The sequence below is a fragment of the Bombyx mandarina genome, chromosome 13 (genome assembly GCF_030267445.1).
Source record: "Bombyx mandarina strain Sakado chromosome 13, ASM3026744v2".
Taxonomy (NCBI): Eukaryota; Metazoa; Arthropoda; class Insecta; order Lepidoptera; family Bombycidae; genus Bombyx; species Bombyx mandarina.
In genome coordinates, this window is record NC_143220.1 from 7,854,966 (window position 1) to 7,872,554 (window position 17,589).

The following is a 17,589-nucleotide window of genomic DNA, read 5'->3' on the forward strand; positions in this document are numbered from 1 at the left end:
AACGAAACGAGCTTACGGCGACTGTCGGCCCGCGCCTTCGAACATTATGTCGTGTTGAGGATTTGATTATTTGCTTTATTGAATAACAAGCACAACAATACGCACAACAATAACGAGGAAAACATACGTAAATGCGTTCTATAGTTTGGGTCACAAAAAGTTTTGCAATGTAATATGAACTAGATAAGTTAGTCCTATATTTGGAATTTGTTATGTATGGGATAAGATTACACATCTTAGAATTTTCTTAATAAAATAACGCAATTGCAACAATTTACGGGGTTTAGTTTCGCGTTTTTTGTTTTTCATTTTAATTATTATCAGTTACTTATCAATATCTTTACAGTTGTCATGGTCACGGACGATTCAGGTAAAGTGAAGGAATAATAAATTGAAAATATTGGACGGTAGATTAAACGTATTATGCCCATGACTCGTGAAATGAAAGATAAGGCTAAAAGTAATAAAATATTTTATATATTTTTTTCTTTTTATCCTAGGGGCTCTTTGTACAAAGCTTTTATTTATTGCTTTAGAATGCAAGTGAACATACGGCCCACATGATGGTTAGTGGTCACCGTCTCATGGACTTCAGCGACGTCAAGGGCACAGCCAAGCCCTGCCCACTCTCGAGGGCTTCGTCGCTTGAAGAAGGAGGGTAATTGATGAACGCCCGTTCGAGTACCGGGAATGTTCGCTGAGGGAATTTCATTCTGGAGCCTTGTTATATCACCTCTATTATATTATTGTGATCTATATCTATACTAATATTATAAAGAGGAAAGATTTGTTTGTTTGTTTGTTTCGAATAGGCTCCGAAACTACTGGACCGATTTGAAAAATTCTTTTTCCATTAGAAGCCGACATTGTCCCTGATGAACATAGGCTACTTTTTTAATTTTTTTTTTTATTTTTATTTTTTGCTTTTTGTGTGTTTCAATGTTTCCGAAGCGAAGCGAGGGCGGGTCGCTAGTATAGGTATAAGTATAACATCAAATGCTATTTGTTTAATCACTAAGAGCGGGTAGACCGATTTGGTCTTAAAATGTTCATAATAGAAAAGGTGGCGTCGCAATTAGTCGTGAGATGTTTTTGGTACAAGAGGGGACGTACGAGTAAGTTGGAGCTGCAGCGACCGTTTGAGAAATGTTTGCACGTTTAGCTTCCCACCACTGCGCAAGTCCGATGATAGTTTGGTCCTTAGTGCGAAAGAGAAGACTGACCTTCTGGTTAAACTCTTCGCCTCGAACTCGAACACTATGGACGACAGGGGTGCCACACCATCGAACATCCCCCGGTGTGATAGCTCTCTGCCGGAGATCTGCTTCACACAGTGTGCAGTCAGGTGGTAGCCCCGACTCCTGGACGTCCATAAGTCGAGTGGGCCAGGTTATATCCCTGCACTGCTTCTGAAAAAGTGCACCCCTGAGCTGACACCTGCACTAACGCGTTTTTATCGCCTCGCTTACTGCAGAGTACTTAACGGTAGGCAGCGGCTTTCCTCTGCCCCTGGCATTGCTGGCGTCCACGGACGACGGTAACCACTCACCATCAGGAGGGCCGTGTGCTAATATGCCTATAGGGACAATATAATAGTTGTACATAGCTCATTAGATTTCTCAACGGATACTGATTTATGTTAAGACTGAGTGTATGCCCTAAATCACTAAGTACTGGCTTAGTATCTATAATGTATCACATTCCATACAAATTAATTACATGTAATTTTCATTTTATTGTTACCGTCAATGCACACGCTGCCACTGTCCGGGGAAGCGGCGAGGGTGACTACCCGGTTCTGCGCGGGAGCGGGGAGGGGCTGATCTAATTTCGTAACAATCCAAGTCGAATTTGTCAACGACTCTCATTGCTCGGACCGGGCGAGCGTGACCTCACAATTACATGTTGATTTAGTGGAACTTTTTTCGTTATTTGTCTCAATTTAATCAAAATTGCTCAAAATTGGATACGTTCACTGAATCGTGAATCCTGCACAGTAAGAGTAAGCGAGTCGTGGCTAAAGCGTACGAGTAAAAACGCCCGGAGACAACTTACGGAATAGATTGGTAAAAAGAAGCAAGAAGATACGTAATTACTTTTTTTTATGATTGAAGTATTCCTACTACCTGTATTTTCGAAATTAAACAAGGGCTGACACATGTATGTAGTTAGAACACTTCATAACCACATGATGCGTGAAGGGTACGAGTTGACCACGAGCGTCAGTCAGATCGTAGTGTTCAATGTGAGCTCCGTTCATTATTTCACATCAGGTAGGTCGTGGACTCGTCTGCCTGTCTAAAGCAAACAACAGTAATCCTGCGGGTTTCCGATAATGACGGAGCGTAACATCGCGTCTAGCTCACTTGAAGCATTCGGTGACGTGGGACGAGCCGCTTACAGCGAGGCTGAGGCGGCAGTATATATATGCTGCTTGCTCATGAGCGCAATGAAAACAGCGTAATTTAATAAATCTTCTGTTGATAAGGACACCGTTAAGGAAACTTCACCCAAACTGTTATTTCAATCAGAACATTATACAAATTGAACGGTATCCGCTTGTAACGTTGTAACGTTCCGTGAACAAGTTCAGTATTCAAATTAGGATTGATTTTACATTCAAATAATATTATGTAGATTTCAATTCTTGCCTGAAACTTAATATTCATAAAAGTGCCTAAATTGTCGAGTTGTGACGTCATCAAGGAAGTAATCTGAAATTGAAATCTGATGAATTAAACTAAATACTTTGATTCAAGATGAAATTTACTGTTCAGCGATCTTCTTTTTCCGTTCAATGAAGAACAAAATAAAAGCGAATGAAGCGGAAACAGCAGACAATGAAGTCGACCGCGGAACTGCCGGGCGCGCTGCTTTTTTCAACACGACAGGCAGCTCATGCATAGTTTCACCGTTATTAACTGGGAGCTGATGTGGACATCGAGTGGACACGTGTCGCAAGGCCGAGGGCGGCTCCTGACTCCGGTACTACACTAAACGATAGAGCACCAGAAAACCTCCATTGATCATTTGCATTTTGTCGACCAGCGCCAGAGCTAATAAATTACTATGAAAATCTATTCAAAATTCATTTTTCCCCAATCAATATTAATGCATTCAGATTAAATTACATTTTATTGTTTTGCGAGGAATTAATTTGTCGCAAAATATTTTAGTTCAGCTGTCTGCTTGTAGCTGCGAACTGTGCTGTGTGTGGGGACCTTTCTAATTGGAACGTATTATTGCTTCGCAGCAGAAATTAGTAGAATTGTGGTATCTACCACTGCGGCCTCATAATGCACTATTTACATGTAATAGTGAACATTTATAAATTGCGCGAGATTGATTTTCATTACACGATGCTCTTCTTTAACGTGGAAGTTGCTCGTGATTAGGTGTTAAGTATGTATATAATGATATCAAATATTCCAGAAAATAAGACTTACTACAGAGACTATAATAAATTCATTTTTTGTCGCTCCCTATTCACTGGTAAGAGGGTAGATGAGCTCGCGGGCTCAACCTAAGAGAATTTGGTAGCGATTCAATTTTCTAAGCCAGTGACTAATATTGTTAAAAGATAACTGTTCATATATTATGGTAATGATTGAGTACAAATTCACAAAATTATCAAAGCAGACTCACAGTTTACAAATCGTAAAGAAACGGAACTCACGAGATTATTTCGAGAATCGAACAGGCGGCAGCGCTTTAATGATTTATGCAATCACTTTGATCTGAGCTTACGATGACGTAACACAGGTGCGGCCGGCGCGCATCCCATCTGATGCTTGCTCTGCTGCGAGCGAGTCAATGATCCGACAACATCCGACAACAACGGGAAATTATAATTACGTACGTACCTTGGTTTGCTATTTCCTCCTTATTTTGTACCTTCTCATGAGTTCTACATTTAATCAACATTGGGTGGACGAGCTCACAGCCCACCTGGTGCTAAGTGGTTACTGGAGCCCATATGCGCCACCCACCTTGGATATAAGTTCTAAGATCTCAATATATATTAATTACAACGGCTGCCCCACCTTTCAAACCAAAACGCATTACTGCTTCACGGTAGAAATAGGCGGGGTGGTGGTACCCGTGCGGACTCACAAGAGGTCCTACCACCAGTATATCGTGGATTGTATTCCTGTTACATAATGTCACGTTTTGAAATCAAATGTGCGTAGTAGCACGTGAGCTTTTTTTTTTATGATTGAATGATTGCTGGTGGCCCGGAGGCCTTTCCAGTTTCACCAGGACAGGTGGGCGAGCAAAAGCTCAGCCAGGAGGGGTGGGATTTGCTAACAGCTACCCGAGCGCCTCCGAAGGAGACCTAACAGCTCAAGAGTAGCTGCTTCGCGAATGAATCTACTATCGGATCGGAATCGCGACCCGCTGAGAAGATCCAGCGAGAAACTCAGCGATCTGATTCTTGGGTTAGGTTGCACGGCGAACTCTTTGTCGAGTTCGACGAGTACGGTTACCGAGGTCCCTAAGCCTGCTCCTAGTGTTAGAGCTGAAGGCGTCTAATGCAAAGGTTATTGGATCTGATGGATCCGTAAGGACGTGGTGGTAAGCACGTGAGCTCTATAGCACTGTACAGTAGCGTGCAGGTCCGCGGCGGGCGTCCGCAGAGCACAGTGAATGAAGCGTCATTCCGATAGAGGCACCCGTCACGTGCGGACGTGCTCATCGTCCACTCGATCGCCCGGTCTTTGTTCGCCCGGCTTTTGTTAGCCCGGCCATTGTTCGCGCGGCCTGTGTTCGTGATACATCTGCCGACCAAGTGTGTTTCCTGGAAGCTTTTATTTGTTTTGTTTTAGTTATTTTTGTGTTCGTGGAACATTTACCGACAAAGTGTTTTCCTGCAAGTATTTATTTGTTTTGTTTCTTTTTGTAATTTCTGTTTTGTTGTGCTTTTTCTTTGTCCTGTAGTAATCGCGCCGCATTGCCACCTGTGTTCAATAGAACCGCTCAGGTCCGAGAAGTTGGGGCCTCGCCGCAAGGCGAGTGTTTCAAGACCCGGGGCCGCCCCACCTGGGTACTCAGCGATCATGGACGCTGTATTCGCGGAATTCCTCCGACTTCGCCACCCACAGCTCGCCTCAGAGTTTCTGGCCTTCAAGGCCAACCACACTGCGAGCCCTCTCGAGGACTCCGCCGCGCTCGCTGCTCCTGCGTCGCCTGTACCTGCGTGCAGAGCTTCTGCATTGAGCACCGCAGCCTCTGTCGTGCCTGCCGCTCCCGTGTCGCCTATACTGGCGAGAAAAGCTGCTGCGTCGTCCGCCGTGACCATCGTTTCAGCTGAGCGATCATCCGCGGCCTCCGTCGCGCCCTCTAAAACACCTACACTTGCTCGTAGGTCGCCTGCACCCGCCTCCTCGTGCTCCGACTCTGACTCGGACATGGAGGTCAACCTCGCCCCCGCCTCATCGACGGATGGATTCACCCTGGTACAGAAGGGTAAGAAGCGTGCCGCGGAGTCTCGAGCTCCCGCGGCCGCTAAAATTAGCAAAGCCGTGAACGCGTCGCGCCCCCGCCCTCAGACTCCCGTTGCGCCCCCAGCCCGTGCCACTCCGTCGCCGCGTCCGGTGGCACAAAATAAAACCCAGACCCCTCCCCCGGTTATCCTTCAGGAGAAGGCAGCTTGGGATCGAGTTTGCCTGGCCCTTAAGGCCAAAAATATAAATTTCACGAATGCCCGTAACCTCGCGAACGGCATTCAAATTAAGGTTCAAACACCTGACGACCATAGGGCCCTCTCTTCTTACCTCCGTAAGGAACGTATAAGTTTCCATACTTATACGCTCCAGGAGGAGCGCGAACTCCGCGTTGTAATACGCGGAATCCCTAAAGAGTTAGATGTAGAGCTCGTCAAGGCCGATCTGTTAGAACAGGGCTTTCCGGTGAATTCTGTGCACCGTATGCACACCGGTCGCGGTAGGGAGCCATATAATATGGTTCTAGTCACCCTCCAGCCTACCCCCGAGGGTAAGAAAATCTTCAACACACAGACCGTCTGTAGGCTCTCCGGTATCGCCATCGAAGCCCCCCATAAAAAAGGCACTCCTAGCCAGTGCCATAACTGTCAATTGTACGGGCACTCTTCCCGTAACTGTCACGCGCGCCCCCGATGTGTTAAGTGTTTGGGCGATCACGCCACGGCCCTCTGCGCTCGCGACCAAAAAACCGCGACGGAACCGCCTAGCTGCGTCCTGTGTCGAACACAGGGTCACCCCGCGAATTACCGTGGTTGCCCCCGAGCCCCTAAAATAAATCGCCGCGTCGCCCGCCAAAACCGCCTCCGAGCTTCGGGCCCAGACATCAAAGCCTCGGCACCCTCTGCGTCGCAGGCTAAGCCAGCGTTCGTTCCGGCGGCGGTGCCCAGTGTCTCGGCCTGGGCAAAACCGCTGCCGTACACGAACACGGCTACAACTCCCTCCTCCGCGATTCGTCCCGCCCCCGCGACTCGTCCCTCTCCCGCGACTTGCCCTCCGACCGCGTCCGAAAATCTCGCTTTAGCGATCGACTTCTTTCAGTCGATCAACTTTGAGCGCGTTAACGCTTTGGGCGACGCCATTCGCGCTGCCTCCACTGCACAACACTTTATCGCCGTTGTGCAAGAATACGCCGACGTATACGCGTCATTAAATACGTACGTCCTCCCCTCACTCCGCCGGTAATCAATGGCGTATATAAGTAGAATAAAGCCCCTATCCGTAACGATAGGATTTTTTAACGCTTACGGTCTCGCAAATCAACGTGATCAGGTTTCTGACTTTTTGCGTGACCATCAAATTGATATCTTTTTAGTGCAGGAGACCCTACTTAAGCCCGCGCGCCGTGACCCTAAAATCGCGAACTACAACATGGTCAGGAACGACAGGCTCTCTGCCCGTGGTGGTGGTACCGTCATTTACTATAGAAGAGCCCTGCATTGCGTCCCGCTCGATCCTCCCGCGCTCGCTAATATCGAAGCATCAGTGTGCCGAATCTCACTGACGGGACACGCGCCGATCGTTATCGCGTCCGTTTATCTTCCACCGGATAAGATCGTTCTAAGCAGTGATATCGAGGCGCTGCTCGGTATGGGGAGCTCTGTCATTCTGGCGGGCGACCTAAATTGTAAACACATCAGGTGGAACTCACACACCACAACCCCGAATGGCAGGCGGCTTGACGCGTTAGTCGATGATCTCGCCTTCGATATCGTCGCTCCGCTAATCCCGACTCACTACCCGCTAAACATCGCGCATCGCCCGGATATACTCGACATAGCGTTATTAAAAAACGTAACTCTGCGCTTACACTCGATCGAAGTAGTTTCAGAGTTAGATTCAGACCACCGTCCCGTCGTTATGAAGCTCGGTCGCGCTCCCGATTCCGTTCCCGTCACGAGGACTGTGGTGGATTGGCACACGCTGGGCATCAGCCTGGCTGAATCTGATCCACCATCGCTCCCGTTTAACCCGGACTCTATCCCGTCTCCTCAGGATACCGCTGAAGCCATAGACATCTTAACGTCACACATCACCTCGACATTAGATAGGTCATCGAAACAAGTTGTAGCGGAGGACTTCCTTCACCGCTTCAAATTGTCCGACGATATTAGGGAACTCCTTAGAGCTAAGAACGCCTCGATACGCGCCTACGACAGGTATCCTACCGCGGAAAATCGTATTCGAATGCGTGCCCTACAACGCGACGTAAAGTCTCGCATCGCCGAAGTCCGAGATGCCAGATGGTCTGATTTCTTAGAAGGACTCGCGCCCTCCCAAAGGTCTTACTACCGCTTAGCTCGTACTCTCAAATCGGATACGGTAGTAACTATGCCCCCCCTCGTAGGCCCCTCAGGCCGACTCGCGGCGTTCGATGATGACGAAAAAGCAGAGCTGCTGGCCGATACATTGCAAACCCAGTGCACGCCCAGCACTCAATCCGTGGACCCTGTTCATGTAGAATTAGTAGACAGTGAGGTAGAACGCAGAGCCTCCTTGCCACCATCGGATGCGTTACCACCCGTCACCCCGATAGAAGTTAAAGACTTGATCAAAGACCTACGTCCTCGCAAGGCTCCCGGTTCCGACGGTATATCTAACCGCGTTATTAAACTTCTACCCGTCCAACTCATCGTGATGTTGGCATCTATTTTCAATGCCGCTATGGCGAACTGTATCTTTCCCGCGGTGTGGAAAGAAGCGGACGTTATCGGCATACATAAACCCGGTAAACCAAAAAATCATCCGACGAGCTACCGCCCGATTAGCCTCCTCATGTCTCTAGGCAAACTGTATGAGCGTCTGCTCTACAAACGCCTCAGAGACTTCGTCTCATCCAAGGGCATTCTCATCGATGAACAATTCGGATTCCGTACAAATCACTCATGCGTTCAACAGGTGCACCGCCTCACGGAGCACATTCTTGTGGGGCTTAATCGACCAAAACCGTTATACACGGGAGCTCTCTTCTTCGACGTCGCAAAAGCGTTCGACAAAGTCTGGCACAATGGTTTGATTTTCAAACTATTCAACATGGGCGTGCCGGATAGTCTCGTGCTCATCATACGGGACTTCTTGTCGAACCGCTCTTTTCGATATCGAGTCGAGGGAACCCGCTCCTCCCCACGACCTCTCACAGCTGGAGTCCCGCAAGGCTCTGTCCTCTCACCCCTCCTATTTAGCTTATTCGTCAACGATATTCCCCGGTCGCCGCCGACCCATTTAGCTTTATTCGCCGACGACACGACTGTTTACTATTCTAGTAGAAATAAGTCCCTAATCGCGAAGAAGCTTCAGAGCGCAGCCCTAGCCCTAGGACAGTGGTTCCGAAAATGGCGCATAGACATCAACCCAGCGAAAAGTACTGCGGTGCTATTTCAGAGGGGAAGCTCCACACGGATTTCCTCCCGGATTAGGAGGAGGAATCTCACACCCCCGATTACTCTCTTTAGACAACCCATACCCTGGGCCAGGAAGGTCAAGTACCTGGGCGTTACCCTGGATGCATCGATGACATTCCAACCGCATATAAAATCAGTCCGTGACCGTGCCGCGTTTATTCTCGGTAGACTCTACCCCATGATCTGTAAGCGGAGTAAAATGTCCCTTCGGAACAAGGTGACACTTTACAAAACTTGCATAAGGCCCGTCATGTCTTACGCGAGTGTGGTGTTCGCTCACGCGGCCCGCACACACATAGACACCCTCCAATCCCTACAATCCCGCTTTTGCAGGTTAGCTGTCGGGGCTCCGTGGTTCGTGAGGAACGTTGACCTACACGACGACCTGGGCCTCGAATCAATTCGGAAATACATGAAGTCAGCGTCGGAACGATACTTCGATAAGGCTATGCGTCATGATAATCGCCTTATCGTTGCCGCCGCTGACTACTCCCCGAATCCTGATCATGCAGGAGCCAGTCACCGTCGACGCCCTAGACACGTCCTTACGGATCCATCAGATCCAATAACCTTTGCATTAGATGCCTTCAGCTCTAATACTAGGGGCAGGCTTAGGGACCCCGGTAACCGTACTCGTCGAACTCGACAAAGAGGTCGACGTGCAACCTAACCCATGCATCAGCCCGCTGAGTTTCTCGCCGGATCTTCTCAGCGGGTCGCGATTCCGATCCGGTAGTAGATTCATTCGCGAAACAATTGCTCTTGAGTTGTTAGGTCTCCTTCGGAGGCGCTCGGGCAGTTGTTAGCAAATCCCACCCCTCTTGGCTGAGCCTTTGCTCGCCCACCTGTCCTGGTGAAACTGGAAAGGCCTTCGGGCCACCAGTAAAGTTTCAATCATAAAAAAAAAAAAAAAGAATGAAGCGTGCGGTAGTGGCCCGGATCGTGTTATTCCTCCAGCGCTGACCCCCGACACGAGTGACTCATTGGAGAGTGCAAATGTTGAAAATGATTTTCTTTTGCTAAAAATTATCCCATTTCTATCTGCCTCTTAACTGTTGTTCTACTTAATGACTTACATATATTTTTCCGGCGAAGCACAACAACGCTTTCCCCTCATCCGACCATTGTCTTCGTACTAATTGCTTTGGTAAAGTCTTCATGAATTTAAATGAATCCCTGAACTGCGTCACTGCTCACGGTGCGGTCTACACATGTAATGTCTGCGTCACGCGCCCGGAGACGCGCTCCCTAAGCATTGTGTTGACGGCTTAGCGAATACCGAAGCGTGTACTTAAAATGTAATTAAGGCGATAGAGTCGTATATTACAGAATATTCCTGCTGTTTGTGTCCCACCGATCTCGCTGGGAAGCGACACGACTGACACGACACACATGCACAAAAGCATACAAAGCGCAGGTCTCCTCCTGCCTACTTTGTCGAGCTGCATGACAGTTCTACTCGGCAGGCTGGTCATGTTCCAGCGGAGTATTTCGGGATATCAGAGGCACCGCCTGGGCGGCCTCACCGGCTGCCGTACTGAGACGACCGACGTAGAGTGGACGACTATCGCCTCGACGACCCAATAGTCGGGATCCTAGCGGTGGCACTACGAGCATGGTCGTAGTGTTGTTTATGGGAATCCCCCTACTCTGCCTTAGTTCTGACGCCGAAAGGAGATTGGACGTCGGGTAAGAGAATGCAAGGGGAGTCGTTTGGTGACTAGAGCCTTAAAATATCTATGCGCCCGCGTTAATCTGCAGACCGTCAAAACCCACACGCCCCCTTGATGCGGACACCGCGTATGCGGTTCGGCCCCCTGCCCATTAAAAAAGTCTACTCCTGCCTGTACAAGTGAAGATTTCAGATGTTAACTACAAAAGAGATCAAGAAAAATATTAATTTTACTAAGATTGACTGATTTATTCACACGCCACGAGAGTTAAGCAATGATCAGGGACCACATATATCAACGTAGCTCTGACGTACTTGAAGCCACGCTGATTCGGCGTTCAGGTACGAAAGTAGGTGAGGATATCGGTACTAAGGGATGATTACAAATAGTCGACTTCAAAAGCTGCATAATACTTATATTTAAATACCTAATGTGAAAATCTAAAAAGATCGCGATGTCAACTGCTCAAACGTATAAATGAAGTGGGACGAGGGCACGCGATATGATTGTGTTGAGCTTTCACAAGTAAGACGTTTCGCGGCCCCTTCGTTTCCGATCAGCGAACAACAATGTTTGATCGTTCTCAACTTAAAATTACTTTAAATGCCAATCTCCCGCGCCGCGCCGGAGCGACACAGAGGGAAATTTTCGTCAAAGGAAACATTTTGAGTTTCGGACATCTGTGTCCCTAACGACACTCTGCTGTATTTAATTTTATTGAATTAAGAACTTTGTACGTCGCTATTAGAGTTGTGAATTCATTAACGATCGCAGTTGTTCTCCAATCTGATTTGTATTTAAGTTTACAATTATTTTTAGTTTGATCTACTTAGAGCCAAGTAGAGGGGGCCGGTCACTTTGGCTGGTACCATGGGCTTCTCTTACTGCGAGAGCTTTAATCTATGTCTATTTTATATGGAAATTGTTGCCTGGTTATTTTTAAGTTTTTACATTTAACAATCCACATTCAAATTAACCAGTCTATAATGTATTCCCAAGAAGAGTTTTTGTTGCTGTAGATGAGCAAACGAATCCTCTGCTCATACGATATTAGGTGGTAGCCAGGGATCATGTAGCGATAGCACATAGTGAATAAGGTGGCATTCACTCAATGTGACTTGACCAGTGATGAAGTCCCATTCTTTATTGTATCTTATTATATTGTTTCTGTCGTTTTCAGAGTGAACAAATACTCTGTGAACTTGTAAACATGTAAGATATATATTTTAGATCACATCTATACACAATTTTATCGAAAATAATCAATATCATCGAACCTAAACAATCAGCAAGCACCACCATCGGCGAGGTCAGCTAAACTGCTGAGTTAGGTTTTTTTATTTTTTTATTACTTAGATGGGTGGACCAGCTCACAGCCCACCTGGTGTTAAACGGTTACTGGAGCCCATAGACATCTACAACGTAAATGCGCCACCCACCTTGAGATATAAGTTCTAAAGTCTCAGTACAGTTACAGTTAAGTTTAGTCTTTTTTTCCCTGTAGGCAGACGAGTAAGCAGCCCATCTGATGGTGAGTGGTTACCGGCGCTCATGAATGTTAGTAATGCCAGGGGCAGAGCCAAGCCGCCTCCTACCGAAACTGTCAACAGGTAATTATTTTTAATTCTACAAACAATACAATAATGTGAAATTTATTCCACTAGGACTACGATTACGAGTGTGTATTTATTACCTTAGTTCCATGAGTCATCAAGAGCCACTGATAGTATAGCTTCAGCGATATTCTCTATTCGGCGTTACTACAAATCCTGAACTTCAATGTAAATTCGAAGTTTTAGCTTTGACCTATCCCACTACTCCAGTGTCCCACAGCGCCACTTCCGATAGTTTAACTACTGTTTTCATTTATTAGTAATGATGGGCCCACGAATTTTATGGGATGCCACTCCCCACCGTGAGACGGTGGCTAGAAAGTCAGCGCCGCATGTATAACTATTTAGGGGCACAAACAGGCGGGGTAGTTGTACTTAGAGCCAAAGTCTTCCAACACACCCCAACACTTTTTCTTCAACCCGTGTCCACCTAATGATGCATGTAGGTCTCTTCGAATGCACCCCACTCTCACCCCAGTGCAGCTCTGCACAATTGAATATTTCTCTCCTTGTAGTAGGTAGGTACGCGTCGGTGATCTCGCATAAATCATGATAAATCGGTTCCTCTTGAACACCTATCCATCCAATATTCAGTGTCCACACTGCATATTGGTTATTCAGCTTTTATCATGGTGGTGTGCCTTTGGAATCCGCCTAATAACAATTTTGTTGTAGTCCACTTCACCTTCAAATCATTGTCACTTTACGAATCTAATCATATGGCGGCCAACTTCACTTCACGAACAATAACTGTCTGATGTAGGGCGGACATTAATTTTATGTGCAAATATTAGTCGGCTCCGATCTCGTAACTACTATTGACTACTATTGATATAATCGTAAACACTAGCTGACACAATACACAATCGTCGTGATGTGTTGTTATTGAATGGTACTGTCGTGAATGTGTGGGTATTGGGTTATTGGTTAGATTTATGCAGTGTAGTAAACAAACTTAACCAATTCCACCGACTATATCAATATTCAAATTAGAGTGTTTGAGATGTTGAAAAATTCATTAGAAATGTGTTTTTTCTTAATGTTTACCAAGGGGATGAAAACTAGTTATGCTAATTAGTATTTTATCTGGGTACACACAGTACAATGTCCTGTGCAGTATCTATAGTAAGCCCATGCTTACAGGTACAACACACAATATAAATATTCTTAGAAAATCTATAAATCGTTTTGCTATATTATTTAAGTGATAAAAAATTGACCATGTATATGGGAGGGCTTCGTATAGGCCCACGGTCCTTAAACAGCCTCTGAACAAATGTAATCACAATTCGTTTGAGCCGTGGATAGTTTAAGATTTGATTAGATTGCGCGGTGATGCGACTACATTTATACGAGAGCTCGGTGAGGACATACAAGAGATTCAATATATATTAATTAAAGATATCTGATCGGTCAATAGTCAACGTTGACATTTTGACGTGTTAACGAATCCGGTAAGTTGAAGCGATGACCGCGATGTAAAATATGATTAAAAACGTCAGACTCTCTCCAGTCGCTTTGTATAAATAATATAATGGCTATTTCAAGCGACGGAGCCATACTCTAATTTATAACGAACAAGGCTATTGTGCATCAACCTAGGGACGGTCCTTTATCGTGTCTACATACACTAATACACTAATACATCATCTTAAAACCCACCAGTAGTCTTATTTATTACTCACGTACCAAGTAGCGATCCTATCCAATGAGGTATATCAACGGCAATTAAAAAAAAAACATGCGGTCCAATATCTAAGTGATGGCAGGATTTCAAAATTATTGGAATCCCAAAAGTGTTTGAGTGCATGGAGGAAACGGACTTTAAAATTGTTAAACCGAACGATTGTGTTCAGTGTACTGGCCACAACCAGCTCAGCTTTAATATAATGACAGTGAGAGATCGAAAACACAATACGAAGTAACACTGTCGCAGACAAAAGGTGGAATACGAAATGAACCGGCACTATTCGATACATCAGAAGATTTTAAAATATCGTTTGATTGTTCCTACAGAAATAAAGGGAAGAAATATCTACACAAACGAAATGTAGGTTCACTGTCAGTCGGCGCTGCAGATGGTTTTGTAAGAAAACAGAGCCAAGATGAACATTAAACAAATTTCATCTTTCAGAACCATAATATGGATTTGAGTTCACAGAAATTCGAGATAATTTGCGAAGGATTGTTTTCTCTGTTGCCTCATATTTTATGTGGTGGAGTGATGGGGAGACACGTGGGAGGGCATCAAAGATACTTCAGCCTAGAGGCTTTTCTGAGAATTCAGAAATGCTCAAGCCAATTTCGGCGCCAAACTTTTATAATTTGATAAGTAATGAGATTTTCTACGTTATGTTTAACCTCATTATGTTGTTGTTTGGATTGAAAATAATGAGGATTTGATTTCCTGGTGATTGTGTACTGTTATGTTTTAGTCTTTGACTTATGCCCGTATCTTTAGACGTTTCGACAGATATTCCTCCACACAAGACAAGAGGGGTCATTGTACCTCCTTACGGGGGCACGGAACGGGCCTTGGGGCAAACCCCACATTAGAACACTCCCCGGTCGCCGGACGTATAGTGGAATAGCAAACTGGTCGGACGTCCTCGAGGTGGCCCCGCGAGTGTGGTTGTAGTGTTGCCTGCGGGAATCCCCTACTGAAACCGGGTTCTGACCCCGGGCGGAAATCGGACGTTGGGTCGTTTGGTGCGGTAGGGCCCTAAAAATATGCTTGGGCCGCGGTCTGCTCTCAACATCTGCTGACCGTCAAGTTCCACATAGCCCACGTGCTCCCTAGGCACGGATATCTCGAAGGAGGTTCAGCCCCATACACGAAAAAAAAAGTGTGTGTGTGCAAGTCACACAAGGTAGAAGTGAAACTTATAAAAAATAAGAATAATCGCAAGGGTCAACCACTCCGCAACGCAATGGAGCAGCCTCATCCTGGGGGAACCACCTGCATGATCACTCATCCTGGGGGAACCACCTGCATGATCACTCATCCTGGGGGAACCACCTGCATGATCACTCATCCTGGGGGAACCACCTGCATGATCACTCATCCTGGGGGAACCACCTGCATGATCACGGTATCCTTACCGAAGAATAAAATTTTGATGTTTGTTGGACTATACGTATTCAGTCAGAAAGTTCAGAATGCCAAATCAATATTCGTAAGCGATATGACCTTGCCTTATTTAAGCGAGCTGTGAACTAAGTCCAACGCCGCGGACAGAGGCTCGACTGTGCTACTTGCTAATATTACAAATTTACATTTACAAGTATCGCAGCAAATGTGATGCAAAATAGAATGAGATAATCTTGAAAAGCGCAAAAAAGCAATTACGTTGTTGCGTAAAGATAACGCCCATTCCCTTTATCCGCGAAGATAAGGAAGTAGGTAAATTATTCAGAGCACGGCCTCGGAGTATTAATAAATTCCCAGCGCTCTCCGCGGTGAAGGATTGATGATGCACGCGCGGCTGCTCCCTCGACTTCCAGCACGCACCTGGATTTTTACGAAATGACCACAAGTAAATTCTGAAAATGTTGGTTCAATGCGCAGTATTTTCAGGCTTACTGTATTATTCGCAGCACTCAAGTCGAGTGCGCTCGTTTATACAGACGTAAACGAACGGACTCGTAAAGTCTGTGCTCCACGAATCGAGCGTGAAGCAGAAACTCTCAGTCGAGTTCGCTGGAAGTCGTACGTAGGATTTGCGGATCTTGGAGCACTCACAGCGCGGACAAACTTTACTAGCTCGATCACAGAAATATGGGTACCTTTTATTCGCTTAAATTTAGCCGAATAGAAATAAAAAAGTCCAAAATTGTAAGCAGTGCAAACCGAAAATAACTCGAGACTCACTTATTGTGATTGTGCTGTGCAGTTTTGAAGTGCTTCGGCACACTGACCTGACCCATAAAACTTACTCTCCGCCTCAAAACGCTCACCGTTTATAAGATTTTCTCCCCATCTTGCACGAAATTAAAGTTGGGCAATATTGGAATAAAGTTCTAGTGGAAAACACAGGGAATAATGTTAGTTATTGCAATGCCCACCAAGTGTGGGTACCGCGACTGAATATGTGTATCAATGTGATGATTATGGAGATGTCCGATATTCCAAGATAATTCACGTTCTGTTATGTAGTCTGAGGTAGCTCCAAAGTTGATAGGAAATATACACAAAATGAACGAACCATGGTTGTTCTTATTTATATCAAAAATAGCCAATAAAAGTAGGACATAATTGTGATAAAATCAGTGACAGACACGTGCAATAAATCGTTTGTCACAATGGGGATGGCCCCAACTACTGGCCTGTCGTGAACTTGTCACCGGCTACATTAATGGGTCATTTGTGAGTCGCAACCTGTTGCAGTTATTCGATTCGTGCGTTTTCGAGTATTTTCGAATTGACTACGAAATTCAGTAGTTGGGGAAGGATGGTTGAACATTGGTTGAATTAATCAGTGTCTTTTAGGATACGTGAGTGAAAGGAACGTAACGAGAGAAATTTACCAGGATCGAAGCTTGATGTTTGTCGGGTCAATAGCGACCTTTTGACCTAATTGGACGGATGAAATTACCCAATAGGCCATTGAATTGTCATTTGAGGTCGAGGAATTTCAATTAAATGTATTTGTCGGAACTGAAAGTGAACTAGTGAACTATTTTCAGTTTCAGTTTTTTTGGAACGAAGTTCCTTATGGGACGATGCGGAGGGGTACCCTAACTGAGAAAAAACGTCCGTAACGTAAGATTTTTATTAGTAATGCACACAATGTACGACTTAACTTTGTAATAACGTACAAAAAAAAATACACATTTTTTATCATTCATTGACTCATCTCAGAGCTTTCGTTTGCGCAATACACTAACTCTTATGCAAACAACCGTGAATGAAGTGTACCACAATAAGTTCGCACGTTACCGAATGACCGTAGGTTGTTGCGAAGCCTCCAGTTTTATTTTCTTTATACCTTGAATAAAACTTAAAATGAATATTTTTCTAAACACATCTTTTTTTTATTGATTTCATAGGCAGATGGAAGAAGTGACTCACCTGATGTGGAGCGACAGGAATTCTAAGGGCAGAGCTTTGTCGATACCTCTCGCTTGGGACTATTTGCAAATATTGTTAACGAAGGACTGTTTATAATACCCGAGAGATATCGTAAAGGAAAGAAACATTGTAAAGTTCAACAAGAACTGGATGCTGCTCGGGTAAATCTAATTTCTGGATATGAACTGTTGATGAGCACAGGGCTTCCTCCGATGGCGGGCAGTGTCATGGCAAAATGGAGAGGGCTGGATCATCTAAAGCAATTCCTCAGAGCACTCTTTATGGAATTTAAATAAATAGATCTAAAGTCCTTCCGCGGTTTCAGCTGGT